The 16,821-nt window shown below is 37.2% G+C and overlaps 1 pseudogene; it reads left to right on the top strand.

The window, feature by feature from the left end:
- The first annotated feature begins 801 nt into the window (after window positions 1-801).
- LOC145105653 (serine/threonine-protein kinase SRK2E pseudogene) lies at window positions 802-1,293 on the top strand (annotated as a pseudogene).
- The last annotated feature ends 15,528 nt before the right edge of the window (window positions 1,294-16,821 follow it).

Raw genomic sequence — 16,821 nt, 5'->3', positions numbered from 1 at the left:
GCAAAAACTTGTTTTTTTGTCTTTTAACCGGTTGAGCCGGTTGAGTGGGTACCCAACAATCCTACTTTCGTCTAAATCATTACACCAGTCGACTGTATCCTCCATTCATCAACAAAATTGAATTTTTCCCAAATCAATTACCCCAATCGACTGGATGATCGGGATCTAATGGTAAAGGTAAACCTAGTCGATTGCGTGTTGATGCGCCCTTCCGATTCATCGAAGTTGTCGTATGTATTTGATTCCTTTTCTGTCGATTGAAACGAACCAGGAAGAAGAAGAAAAGAGCGAATAGCTTTTACCGAGAAACTCACCATTAGAGCCACTCCTTTGTTGATTTGGAACTGGAACAAACCAGATCCATAGCCTCCACTTTAGACCTCCCTTACACAACCTCCATCACAAACATAAGAAAAAACCTACTGGTGCTCTTCATCTTCTCCATCAAAAAACACCTGCAACAAAGAAAAGAAACATAAAAAAACGGATGCAGTGTTCTTCGCCCTCTAGTCGAGACTCGAGACCTTTCCATCCTTGCTCATCGAGAAACCGGCAACCGCCTTCGGTTTTGCATCATCACCGAATCCACCTCTCCACCTTCGCCCTTTCCATTGATACTCGAACCCCTGCCTCTAGCCGAGACTACCTAAAAACATAAACCAACTTGTCGCCACCTCCTTCGAACAACCATCACTGCTTATCAACTGCTTATTCCGAGCCAAGAACGAAGCTACTGTTCATCTTCTTCACCTAGTCCGAACCTGCAACAAACCGAATCAGTGAAGTCTTGCTTAAAAAAAATATGATGGCAAGATTGCAGATGTGTGGTCATGTGGTGTAACATTATATGCCATGCTTTTTGGAGCTTACCCTTTTGAAGACCCTGATGAACTCAAGAATTTCCGCAAGTTTATACAGCGAATTCTAAATGTCCAATACTCGATTCCATCTTACGTTCATATTTCCACCGAGTGGCGCCATTTAATCTCCAGAATAGAATCTTTGTTGTTGATCCTGCTAAGCGGAGAACAATGGATGAGATAAGAAACCATGAATGGTTTCTTAAGAACTTGCCAGCAGAATTAACAAAAGAAAATGCAATGGATCAATTTGGTGGGCCCGCCGATGCAAAGTGTTGATGAAATTATGCAAATAATTGTAGAAGCTACAATTCCTCCAGTTGGAGCTAATAATTTGAATCAGTATCTTACTAGGAGTTTGGATATTGATGATGACATGGATGAAGATTTGGAGAGTGATCCGAATTTGTATATTGACAGCAGTAGGAGATAGTTTTTGCCATGTGAGTGTATTGATTTTTGAATGATACTTTTATATGAAAAAAATGATGTTATAAAAAAATCAATGGTGAAATTTGGAATTGCAGGTGGATCTGTTTTGTTTTTCTATAGGGACCAGAGGAGGCAAAGTGTGACACCCAAATTTTTTTTGCAAAAATTTTAAACTTTTAAAACGCATCTTAAATTAAATTAAAACAATTGAAATAGTCATAACATAATCCATCAACTTAATAATCATATAAAATAAGTGCGGAAGTAATAATAATAATAATAAGGTCCCAACAAAAATAACTAGTAGCGATGTCCCGGTGCTCCATGTCAAGCCTTAGCCTCTTTAATCTTAACACCTGAAAAGTTATAAGGGAAACCGTAAGCACAAAGCTTAGTGAATTCAAACACAGACATTGTACTAACATTCATATTTACTAACCCTAATCCATTTTCCATTTATAATTATATGATAAGGGCAAAGAACGAATCAATGCCTATAATACAAGAAGGACTTGTAGATTTGAACCGCACCGGGAAGATCCCGTATCATTTGGCCCTAATCACCGCACCTCATGATGAGTATTACGTTGGTGATATTACCTACCCACCGCACCGGTAAATCCGTATCCTTTGGTGGTGTCCCCATATCCATAATTAGTTACATATAGTGCACATGTACGAATTAAAACAATGGTTATATAGCATGCCTTTATAATAAATTCAAATAATCACACACGAGCTAACTAGCAAACGCAAACATCAATACAACGGTGTGAGAGAACTCACCTTGAGTGAGTAGTAAGGATAGCTAACAATCAAATAATGCTATCAAGCTTGAGCAAACTTCAAAACCTCACCTAAGAAGGACTAAAGGTTAGAAAGGAGAAGTAATGAAGCTATGAGTTGAGAAAAGAGTAAACACAACAAGGTCTCTAAAACAGACCTGCTGTTCAAAATGGATTTACTCCAAAATATAAAACAGAAACATAGCTTTAACAAAATTTTATAGGAAACTATGATTGTTCAGGATTCCAGAACTATAAAGAACTCCTTCTAACTCCAAAAGATGAATTAAATATGACTTTTACAAAATGGTGTATCACTTCTGTCTCCAACAATACAGTCAAGTGATGTTGGCCAATTTTACCCAACTTGTGAGTAGAATTCGTCCAAACCAAAATTCAGAGAAGTAAAGTACATACAAATGAAAGTCTCAGAGTTGGAATTTAATGAAAAGCATCTCCCAAACTCCAGATATAAAATTCACATTGTGGACAATCACAGCACTAGCAAAAGCTGGTGACTGCCCACTGATCTGGAGTGTGGATCCATTCTAACCAATTTATAATTGGAAATAACACCCCATCTGCTCCAGATCTTAAATTCATAATATAAGGAACATATAGAAACTTGGAATCACTCTGGATCCTTTTCCAAGCCTTAGAAATGATGAAAACAAAATGACATATCAGAACAGACCCGGATCAGACCTAACAGCAAAGATGCCATTCTTTCCCATAGATAAAGTACTTATCAGTGAGGTTGGCCTGCTTAAGAATGTTAGCCAACTCAATTTTTGAACTTTTGGAACTGGTTTGGGGTCCGTTTGAGTTCTAGAACTCAAGATATGAATTTTACAAAATGACTACAGATCTGATGGAAAACAGAATCGTAGCCACCCGTGATTCCTTTTTGGCTTATCCATCCTTCTCCCTTTGAAACACATTTTAAGATGTGTTTATCATCCCAATTTAGTCCCCATGATCATGGTGGTACTAAAAAGGGTTAGGTATCATTAGGATTTCATTTCGCCACAAGATTGTAATAATAATCAACATGAAAATGAACATAAAGCACATAAAATCACCATTCTCCCTTTTAGGGTTTCCATGATCTTTTGCCACATGTAATCCCCTAGATCCATCATCCACCATATATGGGGTGAAGATAGGATCTTGAGATGATGTATAACATACAATTACAAATCAAATAGGAAGGAGAAGAAGTGAAGATGAAATCATAAAACTAGAACAAGGTTATGAATCAAGTTGTAAGAAATGATAAGGAGGTTCATACCAATACGAATCAAGGCTGGAAATGAACAAGAATTAAGCTCCAAACAACAGCCCCTTGGCTGCTCTTGATCCCAAAGAGAGAGAGAGAGGACGATTTGAGAGAGAGATGGAGGGTTTAGAGTGTTTTTCTTGTGTGTGTTCCAAATGACTCAATTAACACATTAAGTACTATTTACTAGATGGACTTGCAAATAGGCTCATAGCCCATGGACTTCAATAAAAGGAGTTTACAAGATGATCAAAAGAGTCCAATAACATAAGAAATCAGACATTGGTTAAATAAATTAACCCAAGGTTACAAGAATAATTAAATTAAAATAACTAAACGTACCGAGAAAAACCGGGGCGTTACAACTCTCCCCCACTAAGAACGGACTTCGTCCTCGAAGTCAACACCTAAAAACAGATCCAGATAGTGAGCCCTCATCTCGCCTTCCGATTACCAAGTCCATTCTGAACCCTTCCTATGTTGCCACTGCACCTTAACCAGGTTTATAGTCTTGTTGCGGAGAGCTTTCGTCTTTCGTTCTAAAATAGCGATTGGTTTCTCAACATAATTGAGATGCTCGTCAACCTGTATGTCCTCCAGTGGTATCACAGTGGTCTCATCAACAAGGTATTTTCGTAACTGATACACGTGAAACGTATTATGAATTAGACTAAGCTCTTCAGGCAGCTCTAAACGGTAAGCCACCTTTCCCACACGGGCTATGACCTTGTAGGGTCCAATGAATCGGGGTCCGAGCTTTCTCCGTTTTCGAAATCGAATCACACCTTTCCAGGGGGAGACTTTGAGCAACACATAATCTCCCACCTGGAACTCAAGATCGGAGCATCTTTTGTCGGCATATCTTTTCTGACGACTCCTCGCTGTAACCAAATGATCCCGAATCACGTGGATTTTCTCTGTAGCCCGAAGCACGATATCGGTACTCCCAAGTACCCTCTGCCAAACCTCACCCCCAACAAACGGGCGCCACGAATCATATCTAACAAAGACGACACCATCGTCATCCGGAGACACTTAGTTCGAATCGATTCGGCAGATTGTTTACGACTGAGAGCATCAGCTACAACATTAGATTTACCGGGGTGGTAGTGAATTTCATAATCATAATCTTTTACCACATCCAACCATCTGATCTGCCTCATGTTCAAATCCCGCTACTCGAACAAGTATTTCAGACTCTTATGGTCAGTGTATATGATACACTTCACTCCATAGAGATAGTGTCTCCAAATCTTAAGAGCGAAAACAACAGCCCCAAGCTCCAAATCATGAGTGGGGTAGTTTCGTTCGTGGGGTTTCAGCTGTCGGGAGGCATAGGCTATCACCCTGTCCCGTTGCATTAACACGGCACCAAGACCCTGAAGCGATGCATCACAGTAAACCACCATATCCTCAACCCTATCAGGTAAGGCCAAAATCAGAGCATCACACAATCGCTTCCTCAGCTCATCAAACGCAAATTGTTGCTCCGGGCCCCAAACGAATTTCACTGATTTCTTGGTCAATCGGGTGAGTGGCAAGGCGATTTTAGAGAAATTTTTAATGAACCTACGGTAATAACCGGCTAAACCCAAGAAACTTCGAATTTTAGAAGGTGTTTTTGGAATCTCCCATCATTTAACCGCATCAACCTTGGCTTGATCGACCTTAATACCGTGTTTGTTTACCCCATGCCCCAAGAACTGAACTTCTTCTAACCAAAATTCACATTTTGAGAATTTAGCATAAAGCCTTTCTCTTGCCATAGTTTCCAGAATCTCCCGAAGGTGTTGCTCATGCTCCTCTTTGGTCTTAGAATAGACCAAGATGTCATCAATGAACACTATGACCGAACGGTTAAGCATCGGGCTACACACCCGGTTCATGAGATCCATAACGCTGCGGGTGCATTGGTGAGCCCAAAAGGCATCAGCATGAACTCAAAATGCCCATAACGAGTACGGAATGTTGTTTCTCAATGTCTTCTTCACGAACCCGCATCTGATGGTAACCGCAACGTAAATCAATCTTGGAGAACCAAGACGCTCCCTGAAGCTGATCGAAAAGATCGTCAATACGTGGCAACGGGTACCTATTCTTTATCGTGCGCTTTGTTTAGCTCCCTATGATCAATACACATTCGCTGGGATCCATCTTTCTTCTTCACAAAGAGAATAGGAGCACCCCAAGGCGAGCAGCTTGGCCGTATAAACCCTTTATCACTTAGTTCTTGAAGTTGATCTTGGAGCTCTTTCATTTCAGGTGGTGCCAAGCGGTAAGGAGATTTCGCTACCGGAGTCGCACCTGGCACCAAATCAATGCGAAACTCCACTTGCCGAATAGGTGGCAAGCTAGGGAGTTCCTCCGGAAAGACATCGCTGAAGTCGGAAACGATAGGAACGTCGTCTAGTGCTATAGCAGAAGAGCAAGAAGCCATAGCCAGCGGGGAATGTCCCCCTGAATAATAAGTTCTCCACCTCTAGGGTTTCGAACACGAACTTGCTTCTTACGACAGTGGATTTCCGCATCAAACGCATCAAGCCAATCCATGCCTACGATAACGCAGAGCTCTCGCATCGCAATAGGGATAAGATCAATAGGGAATTCAACTCCAGAAAACTCGAGAGTGCAACCCCGATAAACATCGGTGACATAAATAGTGCGGTTGTCGGCAACTTCGACAACCATTGGGCGAGCCAATTTTCCGATACTACGCCCCAAACGATTAATAAACGCGCGAGATACGAAAGAATGGGTAGCACCGCTATCAAACATAACAACATCGGGCTCGGAATCTAGCAAATAAGTGCCTGCCACTGTCGCTGTAATCACCGGCTCCTCCGCAGTCATCTGGTGATCACGACCTCGTGTCACCATAGTGGGTCCCTTAGAGGACGATGCAATTGCAGGATTTGTACCCCCATCTCCTTTACCAGTCTTCAACTTTGGGCATTCAGGCTTCTTGTGTCCCGTCTCGTTGCAGTGATAGCAGACGGGAATTGCAGAAGTAATATGAGGTGCTGCAATCGCAGGGGGATCCCTACAATTCTTCCAATGATGCCCTGGCTTTTTGCAGTTGTAGCATATCAACGGATTTTTCTCGCCCTGAAGACGTCCTATACTCATACCTTGACTTACTACCCTGCTTTCGCTTTTGCTGGGCATCTCTGGATGTCTTGGAAGAGGTGTCATTGGCCTTCCTCTTGGACTGGGTCTGCAACTCGATTTCCCTCCTCCTCGCTGCATTCATGATCGCGGATAAGGTCGAGAACTCCTGCATGCTAACGAATTCCCAAATCTCGGTACGTAGGATGGCCATGTACCGGCTGACCAACCAGGCCTCGTTCCCAGCAAACGAGGGGCAAAAAGATAGCATCTCTAAGAACTTGGCGTTCAGGTCGCTAACGGACTCGGTAGTCTGCTGTAAGGCCATGAACTCTTGCTGCATCCGCTGCTGCTCCACCTTAGGCACATATTGTGCCTCGAACCTCTCCACAAATTGGGCCCAAGACATGGCCCTCACTTCTTCTTCGCTTAATAGAGAAGTGATGGTGTTCCACCATGGTGTTCCACCAAAGAGGAGGGCTACACTTGCTGAACTTCTCGAAGTAGTATGCCGAATCCTGAACGGGCGGAGCCGGTAACGCTCCCCTGGGAATAGCTGCGAGGCGCTCATCCAGAAGAGCACCGACTTGGTTGATTATGTCATTGGTCACACCCGGGATTAGTTCGTTGAAAGCGTTATTGAATTCCTCAGCCACAATATCCCTAACTTGCTCCATTTGGAGCTGATTAAGTCGAGCAGGCGGAGCTATTGGTATCCGCAGAAGAAGGAAAATCTTAGAAACAATTCAGCCTAGATATTTCTAGGAAGACAAAACACTCAGCTTGCCGAAAATTTTTCAACCTTGCCCCGACCCGAAACCGGCACCGATGTTTCAAATAGTAGGGGCCCTTCTACTACCTTCCACACAAGTTCCAATTTCGCATTCGCGTCTAGTTTCAAAATTTCCAGTTCGCTCTAGCCGTTAATATTACAACTCTCTCACATGTTAACACTAAATAAGTGTGTAATCTAACATTTTAAGACTAGTAGAATCCAATTCATAGTCAACAATTTAACATAAACATTTAACATAAGAAATAAAGCTTACTTGGCTGGCTGACTGGCACACCGCGACATCTTCCACTACTAGTCTTCAGAAGGTTTGAAAAATATTTTAAAAAGAAAATAAACTCTTATAGAGCCTCAAATTTGAGTCTAGAACATCCACAATAATGCCTAGTTCCCTCAAACTGTGGCTCTGATACCAACTTGTGACACCCAAATTTTTTTTGCAAAAATTTTAAACTTTTAAAACGCATATTAAATTAAATTAAAACAACTGAAATAGTCATAACATAATCCATCAACTTAATAATCATATAAAATAAGTGCGGAAGTAATAATAATAATAATAAGGTCCCAACAAAAATAACTAGTAGCGATGTCCCGGTGCTCCATGTCAAGCCTTAGCCTCTTTAATCTTAACACCTGAAAAGTTATAAGGGAAACCGTAAGCACAAAGCTTAGTGAATTCAAACACAGACATTGTACTAACATTCATATTTACTAACCCTAATCCATTTTCCATTTATAATTATATGATAAGGGCAAAGAACGAATCAATGCCTATAATACAAGAAAGACTTGTAGGTTTGAACCGCACCGGGAAGATCCCGTATCATTTGGCCCTAATCACCGCACCTCATGATGAGTATTACGTTGGTGATATTACCTACCCACCGCATCGGTAAATCCGTATCCTTTGGTGGTGTCCCCATATCCATAATTAGTTACATACAGTGCACATGTACGAATTAAAACAATGGTTATATAGCATGCCTTTATAATAAATTCAAATAATCATACACGAGCTAACTAGAAAACGCAAACATCAATACAACGGTGTGAGAGAACTCACCTTGAGTGAGTAGTAAGGATAGATAACAATCAAATAATGCTATCAAGCTTGAGCAAACTTCAAAACCTCACCTAAGAAGGACTAAAGGTTAGAAAGGAGAAGTAATGAAGCTATGAGTTGAGAAAAGAGTAATCACAGCAAGGTCTCTAAAACAGACCTGCTGTTCAAAACGGATTTACTCCAAAATATAAAACATAAACATAGCTTTAACAAAATTTTATAGGAAACTATGATTGTTCAGGATTCCAGAACTATAAAGAACTCATTCTAACTCCAAAAGATGAATTAAATATGAATTTTACAAAATGGTGTATCACTTCTGTCTCCAACAATACAGTCAAGTGATGTTGGCCAATTCTACCCAACTTGTGAGTAGAATTCGTCCAAACCAAAATTTAGAGAAGTAAAGTACATACAAATGAAAGTCTCAGAGTTGGAATTTAATGAAAAGCATCTCCCAAACTCCAGATATAAAATTCACATTGTGGACAATCACAGCACTAGCAAAAGCTGGTGACTGCCCACTGATCTGGAGTGTGGATCCATTCTAACCAATTTATAATTGGAAATAACACCCCATCTGCTCCAGATCTTAAATTCATAATATAAGGAACATATAGAAACTTGGAATCACTCTGGATCCTTTTCCAAGCCTTAGAAATGATGAAAACAAAATGACATATCAGAACAGACCCGGATCAGACCTAACGGCAAAGATGCCATTCTTTCCCATAGATAAAGTCCTTATCAGTGAGGTTGGCCTGCTTAAGAAAGTTAGCCAGCTCAATTTGTGAACTTTTGGAACTGGTTTGGGGTCCGTTTAAGTTCTAGAGTTCAAGATATGAATTTTACAAAATGACTACAGATCTAATGGAAAACAGAATCGTAGCCACCCGTGATTCCTTTTTGGCTTATCCATCCTTCTCCCTTTGAAACACATTTTAAGATGTGTTTATCATCCCAATTAGGTCCCCATGATCATGATGGTACTAAAAAGGGTTAGGTATCATTAGGATTTCATTTCGCCACAAGATTGTAATAATAATCAACATGAAAATGAACATAAAGCACATAAAATCACCATTCTCCCTTTTAGGGTTTCCATGATCTTTTGCCACATGTAATCCCCTAGATCCATCATCCACCATATATGGGGTGAAGATAGGATCTTGAGATGATGTATAACATACAATTACAAATCAAATAGGAAGGAGAAGAAGTGAAGATGAAATCATAAAACTAGAACAAGGTTATGAATCAAGTTGTAAGAAATGATAAGGAGGTTCATACCAATACGAATCAAGGCTGGAAATGAACCAGAATTAAGCTCCAAACAACAGCCCCTTGGCTGCTCTTGATCCCAAAGAGAGAGAGGACGATTTGAGAGAGAGATGGAGGGTTTAGAGTGTTTTTCTTGTGTGTGTTCCAAATGACTCAATTAACACATTAAGTACTATTTACTAGATGGACTTGCAAATAGGCTCATAGCCCATGGACTTCAATAAAAGGAGTTTACAAGATGATCAAAAGAGTCCAATAACATAAGAAATCAGACATTGGTTAAATAAATTAACCCAAGGTTACAAGAATAATTAAATTAAAATAACTAAACGTACCGAGAAAAACCGGGGCATTACACAAAGGAAAAAGAGGAAGACAGGTTGCTCACCCGGTAACAAGACAAACAAACAAGTTTTTGCAAAAAGTTAGGTTTTTTTGGGGAACAAACAAACATTTTGGTTTAAAACGAAAAAATCAGTAAATATGGGGTCTTTATTGGAAATAACCCTATGAGATGTACACGATCGACTCTAATATAGAACATGTATTTCGATTTATATGTCATGTTTGATATCGTTTTTATAAAAAATGTCTATTTTGTAATTTGCATTTGCTATGAGATGTACATTGTTATCTTTAATTAACATTTATTTTGTTTGTTATATACGCATGTGCTAAAGCACTTGGAATAGAATAAAATAACATCGTATGTGTTGCGTGTATATATATATATATATATATATATATATATATATATATATATAATTAATGAATACATTATGTTTTCATAAATAAACCAGAGAAATTCTAAACTACTTCTAACAATACTTCTTGAAGGAGTGCTTAACTACTCTTTAACCAACTTAATTCTTTAACCAACTTAATGACTAGAGATGACAAAAAAATTTGTACCCGATGGGTACTCGAAACCCTAACCCAAGTTGACCGGGACCGGGGACGGGGACGGGGATGAGTATTATCTGAATGCAAAAAGCAAGGATGGGGATGGGGATGGTTCTACTTGGTGGGTACCCACACCCGTACCTGAAATCGGCCCCGATGGGTACCCAATATATATATATATATATATATATATATATATATATATATATATATATATATATATAGGTTTAGGTTCTATGGAAAACAAAAAACCCTAAAAAAAACTCTAAAAATCATTAAAATGCATAAAAAAAATACTTAAAGATCACAAAAAATTTTTTTGAATTTTTTTATCAAAAAGTCGCAACTTTTAGGTCAAAATCGCTGAAAACAAATTTTGAAATTTTTTTTTACAAAAAAAAAAAAAATAAATAATACTAATAATAAAAATTTGATTTTTTTTCAGCGAAATTGTAAAAAATGCTGCGATTTTTTGATAAAAAATTCAAAAAAAAGTTTTGTGATGTCTTGGTATTTTTTTTATGCATTTTTATGAGTTTTAGGGTTTTTTTAGGGTTTTTTTGTTTTCCAAATAACCCTTCCCTATATATATATATATATATATATATATATATATATATATATATATATATATATATTATTTATGTTTTTATTTTTAATCAATTCATACCATATACCCACATGTTTAACATGATCTACTTCTCATAAACATACTCTAAGGATAGTAAAACCCACCTTTTGTTGTGCAATAACAACCTACTTCCTGTTGGATTAGGTGTCTAAGCCCATAACTATTATTGGTATGCACTCGACCCGAGAGTAGCATGGTCCATTTGGGTTGCATAACACCAAGACAATTTGTTAGGATGGACTCTAGAGAGAAGGTTATATATGATTTATTAATATATTATAAGTTTTAATATATTAATATGAAATCATATGTTTTAATTAGTATTGATCAAAAATTAATTTGGAATTAATTTAGTGATCAAAAGAGACTAATTAAATCTATGAGGACTAATTATGGTAATTAGTTATATTTATATGTGTTGGGCTTATGATCAATGTTGGACCAAGTTTATGTATGGATACATAAAGAGTTGAGCCACATGAACCATGGATCATAAAACCCATGGGTATGGATTTGGGTTAAACCCATGACCCTTGGAATCCACCATATAAATATGTTGCTTCATGACAAAAAACGTGTGCATCTTTTCTTAGAGAAATATGGACGATTTTGGGTGTATAGAATTCTCTCTCAAGAGCCACCTTTGTCCTAGGTGAGTTGTGAGCCAGTTGAGACATTCATACTTTTGGTGCTAAGCTCTTAAGGCCAAATACAACAAGGTTTCAAGCTACATATAAGGTATGTCATCCTAACTAGTATTTCATATTGTTTATATCATTTGCATGCTAGTTTTAGGCTTAATGCTTTGGAAACACCATTACATGTATAATTAGAGAAAACATAGATCCAAGCCATTTAGGGTTGTATGTGCACCACAGGATGTTGTAGTATACAAAACCCAACAGTGGTATCAGAGCCATGCGTTGTTTTCTATTATATTTGATGTTGTTATTGGTTTTCGGAGCAAAAAAATCGAATTTTCTGCATTCTGTCAGCAGGACTCGCCGAGTCCACTGGGTGACTCGACGAGTTGCTTGAAGATACTCTTGGACTCGTCGAGTGCATCAAGGGGCTCGACGAGTTGGTTGTTCTGAGTGCAGATATTCGAGTTTTTTGGCCTGTTTTGGATTAGGATCATTACCACAAAATGTTTTTGTTCATACAATTTGATTTTGATGCTATGATAATGATTATCCTCATCCAAATAAAGGATAATTGTCAAAGTTTCAAGATTTGTGTTAGTTTATGTGTTTAGCTAAGTTCTTAAAAATTCTTGATATGAATTATCTTTGCTTATGAGTTTGATCTTGTTCATAGAAAATTTATTTGATTATTGTGTTAATTGAAATAATTGATCTTAATGGTTTTTATAAACTCCATAACTTGTCCTCAAGTTATGGAAAATGAAAAGTTTTTCATTTAAAAACACATTAAGTCTCATAGGTTATGAAAATGGAAGAGTCTCTAATTTTAATGTCATCATAAAATGATTTTATGTCTTCCATAACTTGTCCTCAAGTTATGGAACTTGAAAAGTCTTCCATAAAAACCATATTAAACTCATAAGTTATGGAAACCAAAAGTTTTTTGAATTGTTCAAAACTTGCCCTCAAGTTTTGGAATTTGTAAAGTTAAACCCCATGTATACTTTAATTCCAAACCCTAGAATTTTAAAAGTTAAAATTCAAACCTTATGGACTTTATTAAATTAATTAAAGTGTTTAATTAAAGGATATTAATAATTCCATAATGACATGGTTTAGTTTAATTAAATTAAGAGTATAGTTTAATTAATAGATTAAACCATCAAATATTTTAAATGTTTAAAATACACCCTTATATTATTATAATATTATAGGTTTAATATTTATATATATGTATAAGAGTAAGTCAGTCTTACCGTTAGTAGGCCTCATTCACGAAGCCGGTCTAAAAGGGGGGTATAAGGTTAATGCCTATAAAATGGCAGTTTAACGGGTGTCCACTCTCACCCACCGCTTCCTTGACTGGTGGAGGGTCGTTAGCCGAACGGGTAGGACAAGACATTAATTCTCCCTTCATTAAAAATATAATGATAAATATAAAGTAACTAAACTTTATTAAATTCCCAATCTTAGTTACTTTAGGAAAATGTGAATTTGGTGCTAACCCATGAAATTGCACTTTGCACATTGTTAAGTCGTTAGTGGAGCGTGTGTGGTTAACCGACACACTAATTTGGGACTGACAATGTGTGGAAAAGGGTAGCTTGATGTTAATCATAGATCAATGGAGTGTGTGTGGTTAACCGGCACATTGATTAGGTGGTTGTAACATTAAGTGTACCAAGTTAATTTGCATGGTTATTCACTCATTGTTAGTGATCCTCGGCATCCCAGTCACAAACTTGAAGGGCACAATCGAGATTGAAACATGCCATTGAATAGTTCAATGAATCTCAAAAGATCTAGGAGTTTCAATTCATTTAAAACCTAATGTTAAATTTCGTTTTTCATGGTGGAAATTGGTAAATCGTCATTTACGTACCTTCAAATATTTTGTAGCTTGGATTACGTCATCCCTCTTCCAAGTTATAAAATATTGTGTTGGGTCCTAGCCTTAATATTTCATATTGAGTGTTATATTAAGGACTTAAATCAACTAAACTTGAATTTCTCCCTCATAGATGTCTAGTTATGACAACTATGGTCTTCCTTATCCTTTTGGATAAAGCTATCCTAATGAAGATGATATCCCAAATGGCGATCAAGGTGAAAGATTAATCCCTTTGTTGTGCATTAATGGGACTGGAAATCATACTTCAATTCCTCCAACTCCTCCAATATTTCTCTCTAACCCACAAGTTTAAGGTCACTCAATCCCTATTGGCAAGCAAAGTCTATATGTGCTTACATCTTGGAGATGAAGTTACATATTGACAGGCTGGGAGAGTTGGGTGTCGAAGTCTCGAGGTAGCTGGTTGTTGACTTGGTTCTTCAGTCACTCCCTGATGACAGATCACGACATGACCCTTATTGATCTTACTGAATCAACAATGATTTGGAGCATTGGTAAAGCAAATTTGATTGGAAGATCTACTTCCCAAGTTTCCATGAAACAATCCAGAAATGATTTCTTCTCCTAGGAGAGAGGAATTAGCTAAAGTCAAAAAGTTTGAACTTAAGAGAAAGGCCGGCTCTGGGATTGTTTTTTCCATTTAAAGGGACATTGGTTGCGAAGCTGCCCTGACTACCTGAAAGGTCATAAGGATGGTAAAGTCAAAAGGTTTGAATCTACTTCAGGTAAAGTCCACTATCTAACTCTATTAAGTTCCTATTTGGAGATTCTTTACACATGATGTAATGAAATTACATTTTGATGTTTTGAAGAATCAAAGGAAGCTTAAAGGAAGAGTATACTGAATCTGACCGCGAAGATGGATTTCGATCGCATGATTCGAAGATCAGAATTTTGAGTTGCTGCTAAGAGTCATGATGGATTGCTTAGGAATAGATAACAACATAGTTTTCATATGCATTTGCATTTGCATTGTAAGGATAAGTTTTTTCCGTAATTTTAAAATAAAAGGAAAATTTTTGATTTTATTTATTTTAAGTATCCTTACAATGGGATTTGTGAAAATTGTTGTTTATATGATTCCATTGATAGCAATATTGGAAAATGAATTTGATTCTTTCGTCTGTGGTAGTGTCATAATTTACCAAATAAGGAAAGATTTTCATCACCCAAGTTTCAGTTGGATAGAAACTTGGAATCATGCAACTTGTATTGTATGATGAATGAGAATTTTCATCTTTATGAAATTAAAACTAATTCCTCGTTCACATGTATATGTGAGTCAAGTGAAGGACTAGGAGATCGGGTACACTTGGTTGTGCGCTGATCAGGTCCACCACAAAGAACGATAAGGTTATTCGTCATGATTTACTAAAGTTTAGTAAATATGGTTGTGCTTACAAGTTTAAGTATAATTCTGAAACATTGGAAAAGTTTCAATGTATGGCAGTACGAATGAAAAGAATCAAATTAGGCAGAAAGATAAAAGTTTCTCCAATCTGAAAAGATGGGAGAGTACTTCAGTATCATCTTTTATGATCATCTTAATGAAAAACCATATCACAATTGATCCTCTAAGGACATCTTGGTGCATTTGTTTGGCTAAGAAAAGGAATCGTGAATTGTTGAAATGGTTAAATCAAGAAGATGAGTCATACTTCGTTCCAAAACAAGTCCTAGAGTCATACTCCAAGATTGTAACTCGAGTGACATAATCTTGAGAAAGTTTTAGAACACTTGTCAAATGTAGAGTAAAATGTTTTCTACTCTTGTACATTTGAAATTAGTGAGTTGTGATGTTTTGGATAAAACAAAAACCAACTAAGGCCAATTGTGTGAAGTGTTTGTCTTGATAAGAATCCACACTAACTCTTGAATATTTGCTTTGTCAAGGAATGGTTCTTGACAAGATAATCTTATATGTCAAGAGGTCAGTGGGAGTCTTAAAAAAGTTTCAAGAACTAATCAAGGGTATTGTTTATCACTAGCACACGACTTGAGGTTTATAACCTATCGTGTTGACATATTCTTGTTTCTGTGCCCATTCCAGTTAAAGTTGACTATGCATGTGAGTTCTATGAGTTCTCAGTTGTTTGCATAATGTCACACCACCAAACCAGAATGGCGTAAACGTTCGGGGGCGGAGGACGTCATGTAAGTATCACAACACATGCAATATAGTAATCAAAGTACAAACAACCATCGCATTAATAAGTATAAGTTTTACATAAGTGTTTAAACATTACATATTCAAACATCAAAGTAGATACAGTAGAAGACAAGAGTCGCAGTACGGTACAAGGTAATCTTCTCAAAAGTTCGGGAGTGTACCTGTCTACTGGATTCCTGAGAATACAAGTTATTTTGAAAGAGTAGATCAGCATTTAAGCTGGTGAGTTCATAAGTATTTTAGTTATATAAAGTATACTCTAAGTTCTTGGAAAAGTTCGTTGGTTCCTCCAGAAAATCCTATATTTCCTGATGTGATAAAATGATAACCTCAATAGTTCCCTCTGCAATTACTTAGTTGATACTAGTTATATATAACCTAATATCGAATGGACAGTTAAATGGGTGAATCTGCACTAAGCCCACAACCAAACAAGGAACAGGAAGTAAGGCGGAAGTCACACATTTCACTGTCAATCGGATATTACTTATATATAACTTTGATGTACAAACTAAGGAATTATAGAATTAGCCACTAAAGGTCCTTTATGTTATACTAGTTTAAAGAGAGTGAATGACTAAGTTCCATCTAATAAGTAGTTTTAAATCCCCATAAAACCGTTTCTGAATAGTAGTTTTAAATCCCCATAAAACCGTTTCTGAATAGTAGTTTTAAATCCCCATAAAACCGTTTCATTTGTAAAAGTATTCTTAGTTATATCTGTTCTACAGTAAAACATTGATATTAATCCTGGAAAATATTATATTTTCCATAATACTGATTTATGGTTTTTAAACGTTCCAAAACCAAAAGTACAAGTATATTTGCCATACTTGATTTCATGATACGTAGTTTTTACCATAAGTAAAACTAACAGAAGGTATATTTGGTCAGTAAAATAGATAGGATGTAATTATCTTTTCTTACTGTTTTGAAAGAAGTATATTACTACGTAATTTA

Source organism: Lactuca virosa, chromosome 4 (assembly GCF_052849685.1).
Source record: "Lactuca virosa cultivar CGN04683 chromosome 4, Lactuca_virosa_CGN04683_v6, whole genome shotgun sequence".
NCBI classification, from domain to species: domain Eukaryota; kingdom Viridiplantae; phylum Streptophyta; class Magnoliopsida; order Asterales; family Asteraceae; genus Lactuca; species Lactuca virosa.
This window is presented reverse-complemented; position numbering and strand designations above follow the sequence as displayed.